Below are 22,515 nucleotides of genomic sequence, written 5' to 3' on the forward strand. Positions count from 1 at the left end.
AGGTTAATCATAGAATTGATGAGGGAAAAAAGGTGAGTGGTGCATTGAGGTATATGTGGAGTCAAGAAATGTTATCTATGGAGGCAAAGAAGGGAATGTATGAAAGTATAGTAGTACCAACACTCTTATATGGGTGTGAAGCTTGGGTGGTAAATGCAGCAGCGAGGAGACGGTTGGAGGCAGTGGAGATGTCCTGTCTAAGGGCAATGTGTGGTGTAAATATTATGCAGAAAATTCGGAGTGTGGAAATTAGAAAATGGTGTGGAGTTAATAAAAGTATTAGTCAGAGGGCAGAAGAGGGGTTGTTGAGGTGGTTTGGTCATTTAGAGAGAATGGATCAAAATAGAATGACATGGAAAGCATATAAATCTATAGGGGAAGGAAGGCGAGGTAGGGATCGTCCTCTAAAGGGTTGGGGAGAGGGGGTAAAGGAGGTTTTGTGGGCAAGGGGCTTGGACTTCCAGCAAGCGTGCGTGAGCGTGTTAGATAGGAGTGAATGGAGACGAATGGTACTTGGGACCTGACAATCTGTTGGAGTGTGAGCAGGGTAATATTTAGTGAAGGGATTCAGGGAAACCGGTTATTTTCATATAGTCGGACTTGAGTCCTGGAAATGGGAAGTACAAAGCCTTCACTTTAAAGGAGGGGTTTGGGATATTGGCAGTTTGGAGGGATATGTTGTGTATCTTTATACGTATATGCTTCTAAGCTGTTGTATTCTGAGCACCTCTGCAAAAACAGTGATTATATGTGAGTGTGGTGAAAGTGTTGAATGATGATGAAAGCATTTTCTTTTTGGGGATTTTCTTTCTTTTTTGGGTCACCCTGCCTCGGTGGGAGACGGCCGACTTGTTGAAAAAAAAATATATATACAGTGGACCCCCGCATAGCGAACTTAATCCGTGCAAGAGGGCTGGCCGTTACGCGGAATGTTCGCTATGCGAATTAATTTTCCCCATAAGAAATAATGGAAATAAAATTAATCCGTGCAAGACACCCAAAAGTATGAAAAAAAATTTTTTTTACCACAAAAAAATGTTAATTTTAGTACACACAAACTGAAAAAGGCATGCACAATTACATGACACTTACTTTTATTGAAGATCTGGTGATGATTGATGGGATGGGAGGAGGGGAGAGAGAGTGTTAGTGTTTAGAAGGGGAATCCCCTTCCATTAGGACTTGAGGTAGCAAGTCCTTTTCTGGGGTTACTTCCCTTCTTCTTTTAATGCCACTAGGACCAGCTTCAGAGTCACTGGACTTCTTTCGCACAACATATCTGTCCATAGTGGCCTGTACCTCTCGTTCCTTTATGATTTGTCTAAAGTGGTTCACAACAGTGTCATTGTAACAGTCACCAGCACGGCTTGCAATAGCTGTGTGAGGGTGATTTTCATCAAAAAAGGTTTGCACTTCAAGCCATTTTGCACACATTTCCTTAATCTTTGAAGTAGGCAATTCCTTCAATTTCTCTCTCCCCTCCTTTGAACCAGTTTCCCCAGGTCTGGCGTCTTGCTCTTGAAGTTGATCTATCAGCTCATCAGTGGTTAGTTCTTCATTGTCCTCCTCCACCAACTCTTCCACATCCTCCCCACTAACCTCCAACCCCAAGGACTTCCCCAATTCCACAATTGATTCCTCAACTGGTATACTACTCCTCTCAGGGTTAGCCTCAAACCCTTCAAAATCCCTTTTGTCTACACATTCTGGCCACAGTTTCTTCCAAGCAGAGTTCAAGGTTCTCTTAGTCACTCCCTCCCAAGCCTTACCTATAAGGTTTACACAATTGAGGATATTAAAGTGATCCTTCCAAAACTCTTTTAGAGTCAATCGAGTGTCTGTGGTCACTTCAAAGCACTTTTGAAACAGAGCTTTTGTGTACAGTTTCTTGAAGTTGGAAATGACCTGCTGGTCCATGGGCTGCAGGAGAGGAGTGGTATTAGGAGGCAAAAACTTCACCTTAATGAAGCTCATGTCCCCATAAAGTCGCTCTGCCACGTCTGTAGGATGACCAGGGGCATTGTCTAACACCAGGAGGTACTTAAGGTCTAATTTCTTTTCAGTTAGGTAATCTTTCACATTGGGGGCAAATGCATGGTGTAACCAGTTATAGAAAAATTCCCTAGTGACCCATGCCTTACTGTTTGCCCTCCACAGCACACACAAATTATCCTTGAGGACATTCTTTTGCCTGAACGCTCTGGGAGTTTCAGAGTGATACACTAATAAAGGCTTAACTTTGCAATCACCACTAGCATTGGCACACATCAACAAAGTAAGCCTGTCTTTCATAGGCTTATGTCCTGGGAGTGCCTTTTCCTCCTGAGTAATGTAGGTCCTGCTTGGCATTTTCTTCCAGAACAGGCCTGTTTCATCACAATTAAACACTTGTTCAGGTTCCAGTCCTTCAGTTTCTATGTACTCCTTGAATTCATGCACATATTTTTCAGCCGCTTTGTGGTCCGAACTGGCAGCCTCACCATGCTGTATCACACTATGGATGCCACTACGCTTCTTAAATCTCTCAAACCAACCTTTGCTGGCCTTAAATTCACTCACATCATCACTAGTTGCAGGCATTTTTTTAATTAAATCGTCATGCAACTTCCTAGCCTTTTCACATATGATCGCTTGAGAGACGCTATCTCCTGCTAGCTGTTTTTCATTTATCAACACCAATAACAGTCTCTCAACATCTTCCATCACTTGCGATCTTTGTTTCGAAAACACAGTTAAACCTTTGGCAACAACAGCTTCCTTGATTGCCGTTTTCTTGCCCACAATAGAAGAGATGGTTGATTTTGGTTTCTTGTACAACCTGACCAGGTCGGTGATACGTACTCCACTTTCATACTTATCAATGATCTCTTTCTTCATTTCAATGGTTATTCTTACCCTTTGAGGTGTAGGGTTGGCACTAGAAGCTTTCTTGGGGCCCATGGTCACTTATTTTCCAGAAACAGCACCGAAAACACTGTAATAATACGAAATATTCCGAGTGTATGCTTGAATGTTACCGCGGAGGCTGGCTGGTAAACAATGGGACGGGCGGCACATGTGAGGCTGGCTGAGGGCGCACATTGGACGCGTCTCGGACGAAGGCCGCTGAGCGGGTTTTTGTCCACTATGCGGGGCAAAATTTTAGCGAACAAAGCGTCCGCTATGCGGATTGTTCGCTATGCAAGGCGTTCGCTATGCGGGGGTCCACTGTATATACACACACACACACACCTACCATCCGACTTACGACCTGCTCAACTTACGACCACTCAACTTACGACTGTGTTTTTTTTTTGCCAAATTTCTGGGAAATAAACAACTATTTGTGTTGTACACAGTGTTTATCCTAAACCTTACAGTATAAAATACAGTACTAACAGCATAAAAAGTAAAGTAAAACATGAAATACCAAAATAAAACAATAAAATAAAGTCATTACAAAAATGTGATGTTGATACGGTGGAACCTCAAAAATCGAACTTAATCCATTGCAGGAGCTAGTTCTAAATTCTTAAAGTCTGAAATTCGAAGCAATATTTCCCATAAGAAATAATGGAAATACAATTAACCCATTCCAGAAACCCAAAAATATTCACACAAAAGATACATTTTATAGAGATTAATTACAGTTTTACATACAACAAATACTATAGTTTTTAATTATGTATAGTAATACATATAAAATAAAATTTTTTACATACCTTTATTGAAGATTGGTGATGGCATCTGGAAGATAGGTAGGAGGAGAGAGGGAGTTGGGATTAGTGTTTGGAAGGAGAATCCCCCTCCATGAGGACTTCAGCTAAAGCCCTCTCTGGGGTTACTTCCCTTTAATGCCACTAGGACCAGCTTGAGAGTCACTGGACACCTGTCTCACAAACTAACTGTCCACAGTCCTCTGTTTCTGGTGCCTCTTTAACATTTCCCTAAAATGGGACATGGTTCTGTCACTGAACTTATTGCAAAGATGGCTTGGCACAAATCTCCTTAATCTTTGAAGAAAGCACCTCATCCACTCCCTCTTCCTCCTCCTCTGAAGCAAGTTCCTCAGCTGTGGTCTGATACTGCTCCAGATGAAGCTCTTGTAGCTCTTCAGTGGTTAGCTCTTCCCTGTGGTCCTCCACCAACTCTTCCACATCCTCACCACTCACCTCCAACCCCAGGGTGTTCCCCAATGCCACAATAGTCCACAACAGGCAGAGGGTGAGCTGGGCCAGAGTCAGCCTCAAACCCTTCAAAATCCCTCTTTTGGACACAATCTGGCCACAATTGTCTCCAAGCAGAGTTCAAAGTCCTGGAAGTCACTCCCTCCCAAGCCTTACCTATAAGGCTTATGGAGCTGTAGATGTTGAAGTGATTCCTCCAGAACTCTCTTAGGGTCAACTTAGTGTCTGTGGTCACTTCAAAGCACTTTTCAAACACTGCTTTTGTATAGAGTTTTTTGAAGTTAGAAATGACCTGCTGGTCCATGGGCTGGAGGAGAGGAGTGGTGTTAGGAGGCAAGAATTTCACTTTTATAAAACTGAAGTCCTTAGACAAGAGGTCTAATAAGTTTGGAGGATGAGCAGGAGCATTGTCCATTAACAGGAGGCACTTGAGTGGCAGTTTCTTTTCCTGGAGGTATTTTTTCACACTGAAAATTTGTCTTGTGACCCATGCCTTATGATTAGCTTTCCAAAAGACACATAACTTGTTCTTAAAGACATTGTTTTTCTTAAGCACTCTGGGATTTTCTGAATGATACACAAGTAAAGGCTTCACTTTAAAATCACCACTAGCATTAGCACAGAACAAAAGAGTAAGCCTGTCTTTCATAAGCTTGTGTCCTGGCAGTGCCTTTTCCTCCTGTGTGATGAAGGTCCTTTTTGGCATTTTCTTCCAAAACAAGCCTGTTTCGTCACAATTAAACACTTGTTCAGGTTTCAATTCTTCACTGTCTATGTACCCCTTAAACTCCTGTAGAAACTTCTCAGCTGCCTGTTTGTCTGAACTGGCTGCCTCACCATGTCTTACAACATTGTGTATGCCACTATGCTTCTTAAATCTGTCAAACCAGCCTCTGCTGGCCTTTAAATTCACTATCAGCACTGGTTCCAGGAATTTTCTGTACCAGATCGGCATGCAACTTCCTTACCTATTCGCAAATAATCGTCTCTGAAACACTATCACCTGCAATCTGTTTATCCTTGATCCACACTAGCAACAACTTCTCAACCTCTTCAACTACTTGTGGTCTTTTTTTGGTTAGCATATTAACACCTTTCGCAACATCAGCTTCCTTGATTTGTTCTTTCTTTGACAGGATAGAACCAATGGTCGACTTGTTTTTCCCGTACATCCTGGCAAGCTCAACAAGTCTCACACCACTCTCATGCTTCTGTATTATTTCCTTCTTCACATCTATGGTGTTTCTCACTTTCTTTACCACAGGGGTACCACTAGCAAGTTTCTTTGGGCCCATAGCAGCTTATTTCACAGTCCCACAAGCACTAAACACAACGAAATAATCGTAAAATGCGTGAATGAGAGTGCAGGTTAGTGTTCACTCGAGCATAAACAAAGCTAGACTGCTCATGGCGCCTGCACAGGGACGCGGACAGAGTGGGCCGGCAGACAGGTCCCGTACCCGGCGGTCCAAAAATAGGGGCGCATTCGATAATAGGGACACAGTTTGTCCGAAAAAATGGTCCTATTTTCAAAACGTGCGATATGTGATACGTTCGATTTTTGAGGTTCCACTGTATTCAATACGTAGTAAAGTTTGACTTACGTCCATTTCGACTTACGACCGGTTTCTCGGAACCGAACTCGGTCGTAAGTCGGATGGTAGGTGTATACATGTATATATATATATACAGTGGACCCCCGCCTTACGATGGCATCGCGTTACGTTAAATCCGCCATACTATACATTTTAATGCAAAAATTTTGCCTCGCCTCACGCTAAAAAACTCACCTTACGTGATTCGTCCAGGATGCATCCCACATGTGGCCTCAGCTCCAGTGTTTACAAGCCAGCCAGTGCGGTGGCATCTATGCATACATTCAGTACATTTCACATTATCCCAATGTTTTTAGTGCTTGCAACTGCAAAATAAGTCACCATGGACCCCAAGAAAGCTTCTAGTGCCATCCCTGTGGTAAAAAGGGTGATAATTAGTATGAAATTGAAAAAAGAGATTAAGGAAATGTGTGCAAAGTGGCTTGAAGTGCAAACCTTTATGGATGAAAATCACCCTTACACAGCTACTGCAAGTCGTGCTGGTGACTATTACGGGCTGGAGTTTTGAGACTCTATGACCGCGGGTTCAATCCCGGCCGGGGGTATGGTTTGTGAACCACTTTAGACAAATCATAAGGACCGAGAGGTACAGAGCTCTATGGGCAGATATGTTTTGCGACAGAGGTCCAGTGACTCTCAAGCTGGTCCTAGTGGCATTAACCCTTTCAGGGTCCAAGGCCAAAATCTGAAGTCACGCACCAGTGTCCAAGAATTTTCAAAAAAAAAATTTTTTATTTTTTCTTATGATTTCGTAAAGAATCTTTTTGTGAAGGTAATAAAACAAAAAGTACGAAATTTGGTGGAAAATTGACGAAATTATGCTCTCGCGAATTTTGATGTGTCAGCAATATTTACGAATCGGCGATTTTGCCGACTTTGACTCCCATTTTAGGCCAATTACATTATTCCAATCAACCAAATTCTTAGCTATTTCACTAGTATTACTTCTATTCTATCGATTGAGCACAAGAAATCGCCAAGTCAACTGTTTCAACTACAAAATAAAGTGATCGGAAATTGTTAATTTGGCCAATTTAACACAAAGTTCAAAATATTCCAATTTCAAAATAGGCTCCAGAATAAACAATGTAGGTATTCCTGGAACTAAACTAACATTTCCTCTGTTCATTAGTTACATTTTGAGGCTTTACAAATAAATTCCATTTTGATTTTTTATTCACATAATGAATTTTTATTCACACCAAAAAATAGAAGATTTACTGTTATGCAATTCTGTAATAATTGTATAAATATCATCACCATATTTGTGAATGTATATTAGACCCACCAGCTGACGTGTATTAGATGTGTGAGGTCGTTTGTTTACTCTTGAATATCAGCAAAAATTTAACATTTCTGCTACTTTGAGCTCAGTTTCAAGCCATTTCCAGTGCTAAAACCAATCAAAATCATCTCTATTTCTGTAAGATGTCTTCCATTCTATCAATTGAGACCAAGAAATCGCAAATACAACTATAAAAACATACGAAAAAACACTGCAAAGTCGCTGTTTTAATCGAAAAATCATGATTTCAGTTTTTTTCTCTCATTATACACAGTGTGCTGCAGGATCTGTTTTATGTGGTGCACACATACCACATAGATGTATTCTCTCATATCTAGGCCCAAATGTACCACTCACAGTTTATCAGAGTGAGCTGAGCTCATGGCATAGATCTACGGTTTGGACACTCACCGTAAAGCCGTAGATCTACGGGACGGACCCTGAAAGGGTTAAAAGAAGAAGGGAAGTAACCCCAGAAAAGGACTTGATACCTCAAGTCCTAATGGAAGGGGATTCCCCATCTAAACAATAACAACTTCCACACTCTCCCCTCCTCCAATCCCATCAATCATCACCAGATCTTCAATAAAGGTGTCATGTATTGTATTCTTAGTAGAGTATTAACTGTGCATGTCTTCTTCAGTTTGTGTGTATTAAAATTAATATTTCATGTGGTAAAAATTTTTTTTTTCATACTTTTGGGTGTCTTGCATGGATTAATTTGATTTCCATTATTTCTTATGGGGAAAATTAATTCGCCTTACAATAATTTCGGCATACGATGAGCTCTCAGGAACGAATTAATATCGTAAGGCGGGGGTCCACTGTATATATATATATATACATGTATATATATATATATATATATATATATATATATATATATATATATATATATATATATATATATATATATATATATATATATATATATATATATATATATATTTTTTTTTTTTTTTTTCAACAAGTCGGTCGTCTCCCACCGAGGCAGGGTGACCCAAAAAAAAGAAAGAAAATCCCCAAAAAGAAAATACTTTCATCATCATTCAACACTTTCACCACACTCACACATTATCACTGCTTTTGCAGAGGTGCTCAGAATATAACAGTTTAGAAGCATACACGTATAGAGATACACAACATATCCCTCCAAACTGCCAATATCCCAAACCCCTCCTTTAACCCTTTGAGGGTCGACAGGCCCTCTCCGAAACTCGTTCTCAGGGTCGGCCAAATTTAAAAAAAAAAAAATTATTTTCTCTTATGAAAAGATAGAGAATCTTTTCCCGATCATAAAGACACCAAAAGTTTGAAATTTGATAGAAAACTTACGGAATTATGCTCTCGCAAAGTTAGCGGTCTCGGCGATATTTACGCATCGGCGATTTTGCCCACTTTGAGCCCCATTTTCGGCCAATTTCACTGTACTAGTCGACAAAAAACATGAATATTTCGCTAGAACTCCATTTTTTCTATCGAATGGGTGCAAGAAACCACCCATTTATAAATTCAACTATCCAGTACAGTGGTCAGAATTTAGCAATTTTGCCAATTTCACACAAATTTCAAAAGATGCCAATTTCCGAATAGGGTCCAGAATAAACAAGAAAGACATTCCTGGCACTAAAATGACATTTCCTCTAGTCATTAGTCACGTCTCAAGGGCCCTCTTATATCCTTTTGCTTTCCACTTTGAATTTTTATTCTCACAAAAAATATAAGATTTACTGTTATGCAGACTACTGCATTAGTGTAAAAAATGGTATAAATATTATTGGTGCACTTGTAAAAGAATATTAGACTCACCAGTTGACGTGTATTGCACGCTTGGCACGATTTGTTTACTTTTGAAGTTTGGTAAAAATCGAACATTTCTGCTACTTTGAGCTCAATTTCAAGGCACCTTTCATTGTAAAACCAGTCAAAATCATCTCAATTTCTGTAATATGTCTTCCATTCTATAAAATGAGACCAAGAAAACTAGAATACAACAATAAATACCATACGAAAATACACTGCAAAGTCGCTGATTTATTAAAAAAAAATGGTCAAAGTTTTTTTTTTCTCATTATGCACTGTGTGCTGCAGGATTTTTTTTAGACTGTGCACACTGACCACATAGACCCATTCTTTCACATGAAGGCCTACCAGCTTTCTCCCACTAGATTTGAGGCCGCTAGAATTTATGAGTACTAGTACGTCAAAAACCCCTACGCGTAAAACGTACTAGTACGACCAAAACCCTCAAAGGGTTAAAGTGCAGGCATTGTACTTCCCATTTCCAGGACTCAAGTCCGACTATATGAAAATAACCGGTTTCCCTGAATCCCTTCACTAAATATTACCCTGCTCACACTCCAACAGATCGTCAGGTCCCAAGTATCATTCGTCTCCATTCACTCCTATCTAACACGCTCATGCACGCTTGCTGGAAGTCCAAGCCCCTCACCCACAAAACCTCCTTTACCCCCTCTTTCCAACCCTTTCGAGGACGACCCCTACCCCTCTTTCCTTCCCCTATAGATTTATATGCTTTCCATGTCATTCTACTTTGATCCATTCTCTCTAAATGACCAAACCACCTCAACAACCCCTCTTCTGCCCTCTGACTAATGCTTTTATTAACTCCACACCTTCTCCTAATTTCCACACTCCGTATTTTCTGCATAATATTTACACCACACATTGCCCTTAGACAGGACATCTTCACTGCCTCCAACCGTCTCCTCGCTGCTGCATTTACCACCCAAGCTTCACATCCATATAAGAGTGTTGGTACTACTATACTTTCATACATTCCCTTCTTTGCCTCCATAGATAACGTTTTTTGACTCCACATATACCTCAACGCACCACTCACCTTTTTTCCCTCATCAATTCTATGATTAACCTCATCCTTCATAAATCCATCCGCCGACACGTCAACTCCCAAGTATCTGAAAACATTCACTTCTTCCATACTCCTCCTCCCCAATTTGATATCCAATTTTTCTTTATCTAAATCATTTGATACCCTCATCACCTTACTCTTTTCTATGTTCACTTTCAACTTTCTACCTTTACACACATTCTCAAACTCATCCACTAACCTTTGCAATTTTTCTTTAGAATCTCCCATAAGCACAGTATCATCAGCAAAAAGTAACTGTGTCAATTCCCATTTTGAATTTGATTCCCCATAATTTAATCCCACCCCTCTCCCGAACACCCTAGCATTTACTTCTTTTACAACCCCATCTATAAATATATTAAACAACCATGGTGACATTACACATCCCTGTCTAAGACCTACTTTTACCGGGAAGTATTCTCCCTCTCTTCTACACACCCTAACCTGAGCCTCACTATCCTCATAAAAGCTCTTTACAGCATTTAGTAACTTACCACCTATTCCATATACTTGCAACATCTGCCACATTGCTCCTCTATCCACTCTATCATATGCCTTTTCTAAATCCATAAATGCAATAAAAACTTCCCTACCTTTATCTAAATATTGTTCACATATATGCTTCAATGTAAACACTTGATCTACACATCCCCTACCCACTCTGAAACCTCCTTGTTCGTCCGCAATTCTACATTCTGTCTTACTTCTAATTCTTTCAATTATAATCCTACCGTATACTTTTCCTGGTATACTCAGTAAACTTATTCCTCTATAATTTTTACAATCTCTTTTGTCCCCTTTCCCTTTATATAAAGGGACTATACATGCTCTCCGCCAATCCCTAGGTACCTTCCCCTCTTTCATACATTTATTAAACAAAAGTACCAACCACTCCAACACTATATCCCCCCCTGCTTTTAACATTTCTGTCATGATCCCATCAGTTCCAGCTGCTTTACCCCCTTTCATTCTACGTAATGCCTCACGTACCTCCACCACACTTACAGTCTGCTCTTCTTCACTCCTAAAAGATGGTATACCTCCCTGGGCAGTGCATGAAATTACCGCCTCCCTTTCTTCCTTAACATTTAAAAGTTCCTCAAAATATTCTCGCCATCTACCTAATACCTCCCTCTCCCCATCTACTAACTCCCCTACTCTGTTTTTAACTGACAAATCCATACTTTCCCTAGGCTTTCTTAACTTGTTTAACTCACTCCAAATTTTTTTCTTATTTTCATTAAAATTTCTTGACAGTGCCTCTCCCATTCTTTCATCTGCTCTCCTTTTGCACTCTCTCACCACTCTCTTCACCTTTCTTTTACTCTCCATATACTCTGCTCTTCTTATAACACTTCTGCTTTGTAAAAACCTCTCGTAAGCTACCTTTTTCTCTTTTATCACACCCTTTACTTCATCATTCCACCAATCACTCCTCTTTCCTCCTGCCCCCACCCTCCTATAACCACAAACTTCTGCCCCACATTCTAATACGGCATTTTTAAAACTATTCCAACCCTCTTCAACCCCCCCCACTACTCATCTTTGCACTAGCCCACCTTTCTGCCAATAGTCGCTTATATCTCGCCCGAACTTCCTCCTCCTTTAGTTTATACACTTTCACCTCCCTCTTACTTGTTGTTGCCACCTTCCTCTTTTTCCCATCTACCTCTTACTCTAACTGTAGCTACAACTAAATAATGATCCGATATATCAGTTGCCCCTCTATAAACATGTACATTCTGGAGCCTACCCATCAACCTTTTATCCACCAATACATAATCTAACAAACTACTTTCATTACGTGCTACATCATACCTTGTATATTTATTTATCCTCTTTTTCATAAAATATGTATTACTTATTACCAAATTTCTTTCTACACATAGCTCAATTAAAGGCTCCCCATTTACATTTACCCCTGGCACCCCAAAATTACCTACTACTCCCTCCATAACATTTTTACCCACTTTAGCATTGAAATCCCCAACCACCATTACTCTCACACTTGATTCAAAACTCCCCACACATTCACTCAACATTTCCCAGAATCTCTCTCTCTCCTCTACATTTCTCTCTTCTCCAGGTGCATACACGCTTACTATAACCCACTTTTCACATCCAATCTTTATTTTACTCCACATATTATTATTATTATTATAATCAAGGGGGAAGCGCTAAACCCGGAGGATTATACAGCGCCTGGGGGGGGGGATGTGGAAGGCATTCAGGCTTAATTCGGGGAACTGGAGCACAGATCCAATTCCCTAAATCAAGAGCCCCTCACCAACATCAAGGAACCTTCCTTGAGGGGTTTACTCCACATATTATTATTATTATAATCAAAAAAGAAGCGCTAAGCCACAAGGACTATACAGCGCTGCAGGGCAGGAAGGAAGCGAGGGCATCAGGTGGCAAAAGGGAGATGGATGAGCAACAGGTTACGGATAACAGCGGGGCAGTGGATGGTGAAAGGGTAAAGGGCAGCAAGAGACTGAACCAGAAAGGGCTGAGGGGAGTGCGAAAAGTATCATCAGAGTTTGTGGAGTAAATCAGTCGTTGTCAAGAAGTCAATGAGAGAGTCAGGATTAAAGGAGGGTCCATCAGCAAGAAGGGAAGGTAAAGAGAGAGTAGGAGAACGAAGACGACGTTGGAGGTAAATTCTGCGTGCTCGTTGATAGAGAGGGCAGTCTAACAGAATGTGGCTAATCGATACTGGAACTTGACACTGCTCACAGAGAGGAACAGGGTGCCTCTCCATGAGATACCCATGAGTAAGACGAGTGTGGCCAATGCGAAGGCGGGAGAGAGTGGTCTCCCAACCTCGGCACTGATGACAAGAAGACGGCCAGTAACCTATGCTCGGTTTAATAGAATGAAGTTTGTTACCGAGCAGAGTTGACCAACGTTGTTGCCAACGGGTGCGAAGGTGGGTAGCTATTGCAGCAAAATAGTCTAGAAATGGAACACCTCGATAGGAAATTGGTAGGTCATATACTGCTGACCGCGCAGCAGTGTCTGCCTGTTCATTGCCCTGTACGTCGACATGACCAGGGACCCAACAAAAAACAATATCTTTATGTTTGGTAGAGATACGGCGTAGCCAAAGTTGGATACGGAGAACTAGGGGATGAGATGTATCAAATTTTCGTATAGCCTGTAGAGCACTAAGGGAGTCTGAGACTACTACAAATGATGACACAGGCATAGATGCGATACGAATAAGTGCTGCAAGAATGGCATACAGTTCAGCAGTAAAAATGCTAGCTGAAGATAGTAAATGCCCTCGTACGACGCTGTCCGGAAACACTGCTGCGAATCCGACGCCGTCTAAAGACTTAGAGCCATCTGTGTACACAGCGGTGGCATGAGAATGAGAGTGGAAGTGATCAAGAAAAAGAGAGCGGGAAGCCACCGTAGGTAGTTGAGCTTTCGAGCAAGGGAGTGAGAAAGAACAGACCCGAACAGCTGGAACTTCCCAGGGGGGTAGGGAAAAGTGAGATGCTACATGAACATATAAAGGTGGTAACTGAAGGGAAGACAAGAGTGAAAGTAGGCGAAGAGAAAAGGGACGGAGCAAACAGGGGCGGCGAACGAATAAAGAATGTCTACTAATATCGGTGACCATTCTATAAATGGAAGGATTGTGTAGATCGTGAGAGCGTACATAGTAACGAAGGCAATGGGCATCACGGCGATCAGACAAGGATGGAACATTTGCTTCTGTATAGAGGCTCTCAACAGGGGAAGAGCGAAAAGCACCAAGGCACAAACGTAAGCCTTGGTGATGGATAGAGTTAAGGCTAGAGAGAGTAGCAGGAGAGGCCGCGGAATAAATCTGGTCACCATAATCGAGTTTCGATAAAACGAGGGCTGAATGTAGGCGAAGCAGAGTTCGACGATCAGCTCCCCAGGAAAGATGAGCAAGGGTTTTAAGAAGGTTTAGCCGGCTGTGACAAGTTGCCTTCAGAGAGGTAATGTGAGGTTTCCAGGTTAACCGACGGTCAAAGAGAAGGCCTAGAAACCTGACTGTATCACGTTCGGGGATACGGGAGCCATAGAGATACAAAGGATGATCGGAGATAACAGAGCGTCTAGTGAAAGTAATTTGGTGAGTTTTGGTACTTGAAAATTTAAACCCATGTGTGGTGGCCCAAGTGGAAACACGGTCGACCGCATGCTGGAGAGAAACTGCAATAAGGTGACAGTCAGCGCCTGCACAAGCAATAGCGAAGTCATCAACATAGAGTGATGACCAAATATTGGGTGGAAGAACAGAGGCCAAATCATTTATAGCAAGGAGAAAAAGTGTTGTGCTTAGAACACATCCCTGAGGGACACCTTCAGCTTGGACGAAGTCCGGGGAAAGAACATTATTGACTCGAACACGGAAATGTCTGTCAGTTAAAAAGTTCTTAAGGAAGGATGGTAGATTGCCTCGGAGGCCTAAGGAATGGGCCTGGGCCAAAATATTATACCTCCAAGTTGTGTCATATGCCTTCTCAAGGTCAAAAAATATGGCAATAACTGAGTGATTATTCGCAAAGGCATTACGAACATACGTATCCAAGCGTAGTAAGGGGTCTATGGTAGAACGACCCTTACGAAAGCCATATTGACTAGCGGAGAGACTGTTGTGAGTCTCTAAATACCACATTAAACGTCGATTTACGAGGCGTTCCATCACTTTGCAAACTGCACTTGTAAGAGCGATGGGGCGATAGTGGGAGGCATCATGTCCTGTAGTACCCGGTTTGCGGAAAGGGAGAACAATGGCAGATTTCCACAGCTGGGGAAGAACTCCTTGTGCCCAAATAAGATTGAAGAGGTGTAAGAGGACTACAAGGGCTGACCGATGTAAATGTTGTAACATACGAATATGAATGTCATCAGGCCCAGCTGCCGATGATCGGCAAGCTGAGAGCGTTGCCTCCAGTTCTTGAAGTGTAAAAGGCACATTATACTGTTCTTCTCCGAGAGAAGAAAAGTCCAAGGGTACTAACTCTCTGGCAGACTTTGAGGAAAGAAACGAGGGGCATAGATGGAGCCCTCGGGAAATACGGACCAGATGTGTGCCAAGTTCAATGGCAACGTCGAGAGGGTTTGCTATATCAACACCAGTGACCCGTAGAACAGGAGCCGGGTCAGGAGAGTATTTACCACTCAATTTCCTCACTTTTTTCCAGACTGCACTCATAGAAGAAGCAGAGGTGATGGTGGAAACATAGTCTCGCCAACAAGTGCGTTTAGCTTCACGGATGACACGGCGAGCGATCGCACGCTTCTGCTTAAAATCAACAAGTCTCTCAGCGGTTCTATTGTACCGGTACCTGCCCCATGCAGCACGTTTCAAACGTACTGCACGAGCACAAGCAGGAGACCACCAAGGCACGCACTTCTGAGAATGCCTGCCTGAGGTGTGGGGTATAGAATGAGAAGCTGCGGTATAAACTGATGTCGAGAAGATGTGTAGGAGCTCATCAATGGAGGATGAAGAAGGAACCTCACTAAAAGCAGTGAGGTGTGAGTAAAGATCCCAATTTGCCCGATCAAATTGCCAGCGAGGGCTACGGGAAGGTGGTGAATAGGAAGGAGAAGTAAGAATGATCGGAAAATGATCGCTGTCATGTAAGTCTGGTAGAACAGACCAGGTGAAGTCTAGTGCTGTGGAGGAAGAGCAGACTGATAGATCGATGCAAGAGAGAGTATGAGTACGAGGATCAAAATGGGTGGGAGTACCCGTATTTAAAACATGGAGGGGGTGAGAGGCAAGAAAAGCCTCCAACTGAATGCCACGTGAGTCACAATGAGACCCCCCCCAGAGGAAATGGTGGGCATTAAAATCACCAAGTAACAGAAGTGGTGGTGGTAAGGATGAAACAAGAAAGGCAAAGTCTGGGATAGAAAATGCTCGAGAAGGAGAGAGATATAAAGAACATATTGTAAACCACTTATTCAAGTGGATACGGGCTGCAGTGTAATGCAGCGAGGTATGGACAAATAGTTGACAGTACGGAATATCATTGCGTAGGAGAAGGGCACTTTCATTAAAGGTCCCATCTGAGAAAGGATCCGAAGAATACAATAAATTATAGCCTGAGATAGGTTGGAAAACAGCCGAGTGTAATTTTGGTTCTTGTAAGCAAGCACCAACAGGGGAAAACCTGGAAAGCAACATCTGAAGCTCACCCCGATTACCCCTGAGGCCGCGGATATTCCACTGTAAATAGGCCATGATTGGCGATGAAGAAAATATCAGGAATCTGTAGGTAAAGGCACCTACGGACTAGAGGGGTTAGAAAAGTCAACGTGTGGTGGCATTGGAAGATGTTCAAGTAGCGAAGGAACGGAGCGTTGCGAAGAATGGGGTTGTGAAGATGGAGGAGAGGGAAGAGAAGGAACAGGAAGTGAATCAGTGTCCATTGAAGGTTTAGTCTCTGCAATATATTCTGAAATGGCTTCAAGTGTTTCTGAATTCAAAGATGTATGGGAAACCATATTGGAGATAGGAGGAGGAGGGTGAGTAAAGATTGGGACAGTAATGGACTGTACCAAAGTAGAGGGGGAGGGAAAAGTGTAAGGGACTGGAGATGAAGTGTGGGGGGGGACAGAAGAGGTAGAAACCTGGGAGGTGACAGAAGAGGGAGAAACTTGGGAGGGGACGGGGGTGGAAGGCATAGTACGAGGAGGAGGGTGAATCTCCACACTTGTAATAGAGCCAGAGAGAGGGGAAGAACTAGGTACAGAGACTGGAAAGGTAACGTGTGGAGGTGGAAGAAGGGAAGGAAGGGGCAAAGAAGATTTGAGCAATGTGGATTTTTTGGACTTCTGAGTAGAGGGGCGATTGGTATTAGGTGTCGTACGAGGTCTTGTCGATACTGGGGCTTGTGAGGAAGGACGCGAAGATGTGAGAACAGACTGAGTTGTAGTCGGGACGTCAGAGCCAAGGACAGCAAAAGGATTAGATGCCGTAATGGCTATGGGAGGGGTAACAACAGAGGAGGCTGCAGAAGATGGGACCCCAGAAGTGGGGGGATGTTTGGAAACACGAGAATAAGAAACACGGGGTAGTCTCCCTTGGAGGCGGAGATGAGTAACTGCCATAGCATAAGGGAGACCTTCTGCCTCTTTGAGGCAACGGATTTCACGTTCATTTAAGTAGACCTGGCAACGGCGGGAGTACGAAGGGTGAGCTTCATTACAATTAAGGCAAGATGGAGGTTGACTGCAAGATGTATTAGAATGGTTGTCGGCACCACAGACTGGGCATTCGGCCATAGATCTGCAATATTTCGCTGGGTGACCAAAACGCCAGCAATTTCTACATTGTTGCGGTGTAGGTATCACCTTTCGAACTTGTAACCGATGTCCCGCGACATATACAGAGGACGGGAGTTCTCGGCTGTCAAAAGTTAAACGAGCCACATTGCAAGGGTAACGTCTCCGCCCCCGGGCAGGAAGGACATAAGTGTCTACTTTGAGGATTGGGAGATCCTGGAGTTCCAGCTGTTCAAAAATGTCATTGCCACATGACTGGAAATTCTGTTGGACTATGGTATGGGGCAGAATGACAGTACCACTACAAGAATTGAGAGAAAGATGTTTTTCAATAGTGATAGGAGTAGTATCGATATTCGAAAGGAGAGAAAGATCATGAGCTTGGGTAGCATTCTGGACAGTGACGATGCGCGTACCGCTCTTGAGAGCGTGAAATGAAATATCTCTGCCAACATGACGCAGGAGCGCTTTGGCAATACTATGGTCAGAAAGGTAGGCAGAAGAAGAAGTTGGTCTTAAAGTAAAGAATTTAGTCCATTGTGTGGTCCGAAACTGAGCTTGGAGAGGGAGTGCTTGACGTGTCGGTCGTTTCCGAGTAGAATGGGAAGGTAACGACGGAGCATCATCAGGAGATTGACGTTGGCGTTTAGGAGTAGGACCGGAGTTGGTCCGGCATGAAATGGGTGGGCGATTCGAAAATTGCCGTACCGTAGAGGGAGAAGCCGGAAGCATAGTCAAAGGAGAGCGGAGTTCAGACAAATCGAAGGAGTCAGTCGAAGCCCCGGTACCTGAAGCGGGTGAGGAAACAGCACCAGCAAGAGGTACAGGGGCATCAGGAGTGTCCGAAGAGTGGTCTAAACACAAGGCAGGGTCAGAATGGGGTGCGGTATCAAGAAGGGGCCCGGGGGTAGTGGTTTCATGGACTAGGGCTGCCATGGTTAGGTTACTCCTTTGCTTTTTGTTTTTAAGAAAAAAAAAGAAAGAAGAAAAGAAAATAAAAACAAAAAAAAGAATAAAAAAAGGGGGGAGCGGGGAGGAATAGTTCCCAGGAGGAATGAAAGGGCCGGAAATCTCCCTCCGCGCCCAAGAGGACTCGACACCGCTAGTAGCGCAGATGCAGCATGGAACCCGTGCCATACCCTACCCTTCATGCCAGTAAACCAGCAATCCGGGATAGCAACCTCACATCTGCCGAGCTACCTCGGTGGACAAAAGAGAGGGCGGCCGGATATCCGCCACAAAGCATACCTCCTTCAGCCACCACCCCCGGAATCCGAAAGGTGGCTTCCAGAGATACACCCGTCGCCCAAAAGACACCCAAAGCTACTCCGGGATACCGGAGAGGGATCGGGACATCCCTAGGCAATCCAGATTCCACGGCAAACTACGCCACCGCCAAGAAACCTCAACGGAATGGGATCGACCCCGGTGTCCTTTCCCCTACCTAGGAACTAGCACGCCTGTGGGAGAAATCACGAAGGCTAAAAAGAGGAAGGGCAAAAGGGAGGGGTGAGGAGGAGGAGGAGGAATGGAAAAAGGGGAGGATGGGGAGGATGGGATAGGGGAGGGGAGAATGGGGGGTAATTAGGTTCGGTCTGAGGAAGAAGACCGACAGGGCTAATTCCTCAGACCAAGAGCCTCTTCACCACGCCAAGGAGCCCCCCTTGAAGAGGTTACTCCACATAATCCTTGAATTTATACATTTGTAGTCCCTCTTTTCCTGCCATAGCTTATCCTTCAACATTATTGCTACTCCTTCTTTAGCTCTAACTCTGTTTGAAACCCCCGACCTAATCCCATTTATTCCTCTCCATTGAAACTCTCCCACCCCCTTCAGCTTTGTTTCACTTAAAGCCAGGACATCCAGTTTCTTCTCATTCATAACATCCACAATCATCTCTTTCTTATCATTTGCACAACATCCACGCACATTCAGACTTCCCACTTTGACAATTTTCTTCTTCTTATTCTTTTTAGTAATCTTTACAGGAAAAGGGGTTACTAGCCCATTGTTCCCGGCATTTTAGTTGACTTTTACAACACGCATGGCTTACGGAGGAAAGATTCTTATTCCACTTCCCCATGGATATAAAAGGAAAAGTAATAAGACCAAGAACTATTAAGATAAAATCAAAGAAAACTCAGATGAGTGTGTATAAATAAACGTGTACATGTATGTGTAGTGTGACCTAAGTGTAAGTAGAAGTAGCAAGACGTACCTGTAATCTTGCATATTTATGAGACAGACAAAAGACACCAGCAATCCTACCATCATGTAAAACAATTACAGGCTTTCGTTTTACACTCACTTGGCAGGACGGTAGTACCTCCCTGGGTGGTTGCTGTCTACCAACCTACTACCTACTATATATATATATATATACTATATATACTATATATATATATATATATATATATATATATATATATATATATATATATATATATATATATATATATATATATATACTATATATATATATATATATATATATATATATATATATATATATATATATATATATATATATTATATATATATATTATATATATATATATATATATACTATATATATATATATATATATATATATATATACTATATATATATATATATATATATATATATATATATATATATATATATATATATATATATATATATATATATATATATATATATATATATATATATATATATATATATATATATATATACTGTATATATATATATATATATATATATATATATATATATATATATATATTATATATATATATTATATATATATTATATATATGTGCGTGTATGTTGTGCAAATGATAAGAAAGAGATGATTGTGGATGTTATGAATGAGAAGAAGCTGGATGTCCTGGCTTTAAGTGAAACGAAGCTGAAGGGGGTGGGAGAGTTTCATTGGAGAGGAATAAATGGGATTAGGTCAGGGGTTTCAAATAGAGTTAGAGCTAAAGAAGGAGTAGCAATAATGTTGAAGGATAAGCTATGGCAGGAAAAGAGGGACTATAAATGTATTAATTCAAGGATTATGTGGAGTAAAATAAAGATTGGATGTAAAAAGTGGGTTATAGTAAGCGTGTATGCACCTGGAGAAGAAAGAAGTGTAGAGGAGAGAGAGAGATTTTGGGAAATGTTGAGTGAATGCGTGGGGAGTTTTGAATCAAGTGTGAGAGTAATGGTGGTTGGGGATTTCATTGCTAAAGTGGGTAAAAATGTTATGGAGGGAGTAGTAGGTAAATTTGGGGTAAATGTACATGGGGAGCCTTTAATTGAGCTATGTGTAGAAAGAGATTTGGTAATAAGTAATACATATTTTATGAAAAAGAGGATAAATAAATATACAAGGTATGATGTAGCACATAATGAAAGTAGTTTGTTAGATTATGTATTGGTGGATAAAAGGTTGATGGGTAGGCTCCAGGATGTACATGTTTATAGAGGGGTAGCTGATATATCGGATCATTATTTAGTTGTAGCTACAGTTAGAGTAACAGGTAGATGGGAAAAGAGGAAGGTGGCAACAACAAGAGGGAGGTGAAAGTGTACAAACTAAGGGAGGAGGAAGTTCGGGGGAGATATAAGCGACTGTTGGCAGAAAGGTGGGCTAGTGCAAAGATGAGTAGTGGGGGGCTTGAAGAGGGTTGGAATAGTTTTAAAAATGCAGTATTAGAATGTGGGACAGAAGTTTGTGGTTATAGGAGGGTGGGGGCAGGTGGAAAGAGGAGTGATTGGTGGAATGATGAAGTAAAGGGTGTGATAAAAGAGAAAAAGTTAGCTTATGAGAGGTTTTTACAAAGCAGAAGTGTTAGAAGAAAAGCAGAGTACGTATATGGACAGTAAAAGAAAGGTGAAGAGAGTGGTGAGAGAGTGCAAAAGGAGAGCAGATGATAGAGTGGGAGAGGCACTGTCAAGAAATTTTAATGAAAATAAGAAAAAATTTTGGAGTGAGTTAAACAAGTTAAGAAAGCCTAGGGAAAGTATGGAGTTGTCAATTAAAAACAGAGTAGGGGAGTTAGTAGATGGGGAGAGGGAGGTATTAGGTAGATGGCGAGAATATTTTGAGGAACTTTTAAATGTTGAGGAAGAAAGGAAGGTGGTAATTTCATGCACTGGTCAGGGAGGTATATCATCTTTTAGGAGTGAAGAAGAGCAGAATGTAAGTGTGGGGGAGGTACGTGAGGCATTACGTAGAATGAAAGGGGGTAAAGCAGCTGGAACTGATGGGATCATGACAGAAATGTTAAAAGCAGGGGGGGATATAGTGTTGGAGTGGTTGGTACTTATGTTTAATAAATGTATGAAAGAGGGAAAGGTACCTAGGGATTGGCGGAGAGCATGTATAGTCCCTTTATATAAAGGGAAAGGGGACAGAAGAGATTGTAAAAATTATAGAGGAATAAGTTTATTGAGTATACCAGGAAAAGTGTATGGTAGGGTTATAATTGAAAGAATTAGAGGTAAGACAGAATGTAGGATTGCGGATGAGCAAGGAGGTTTCAGAGTGGGTAGGGGATGTGTAGATCAAGTGTTTACATTGAAGCATATATGTGAACAGTATTTAGATAAAGGTAGGGAAGTTTTTATTGCATTTATGGATTTAGAAAAGGCATATGATAGAGTGGATAGGGGAGCAATGTGGCAGATGTTGCAAGTATATGGAATAGGTGGTAAGTTACTAAATGCTGTAAAGAGTTTTTATGAGGATAGTGAGGCTCAGGTTAGGGTGTGTAGAAGAGAGGGAGACTACTTCCCGGTAAAAGTAGGTCTTAGACAGGGATGTGTAATGTCACCATGGTTGTTTAATATATTTATAGATGGGGTTGTAAAAGAAGTAAATGCTAGGGTGTTCAGGAGAGGGGTGGGATTAAATTGTGGGGAATCAAATTCAAAATGGGAATTAACACAGTTACTTTTTGCTGATGATACTGTGCTTATGGGAGATTCTAAAGAAAAATTACAAAGGTTAGTGGATGAGTTTGGGAATGTGTGTAAAGGTAGAAAGTTGAAAGTGAACATAGAAAAGAGTAAGGTGATGAGGGTATCAAATGATTTAGATAAAGAAAAATTGGATATCAAATTGGGGAGGAGGAGTATGGAAGAAGTAAATGTTTTCAGATACTTGGGAGTTGACATGTCGGCGGATGGATTTATGAAGGATGAGGTTAATCATAGAATTGATGAGGGAAAAAAGGTGAGTGGTGCATTGAGGTATATGTGGAGTCAAGAAATGTTATCTATGGAGGCAAAGAAGGGAATGT

At 41.8% G+C, this 22,515-nt stretch overlaps 1 protein-coding gene across 3 annotated transcripts in view; it reads left to right on the forward strand.

The window, feature by feature from the left end:
- Window positions 1–22,515, forward strand: part of LOC128690332 (mucin-2-like) — a 297,641-nt gene that overhangs the window by 265,529 nt on the left and 9,597 nt on the right. The gene's annotated exons all lie outside the window — the stretch shown is intronic.

This window comes from Cherax quadricarinatus, chromosome 32, assembly GCF_038502225.1.
Source record: "Cherax quadricarinatus isolate ZL_2023a chromosome 32, ASM3850222v1, whole genome shotgun sequence".
Classification (NCBI taxonomy): Eukaryota; Metazoa; Arthropoda; class Malacostraca; order Decapoda; family Parastacidae; genus Cherax; species Cherax quadricarinatus.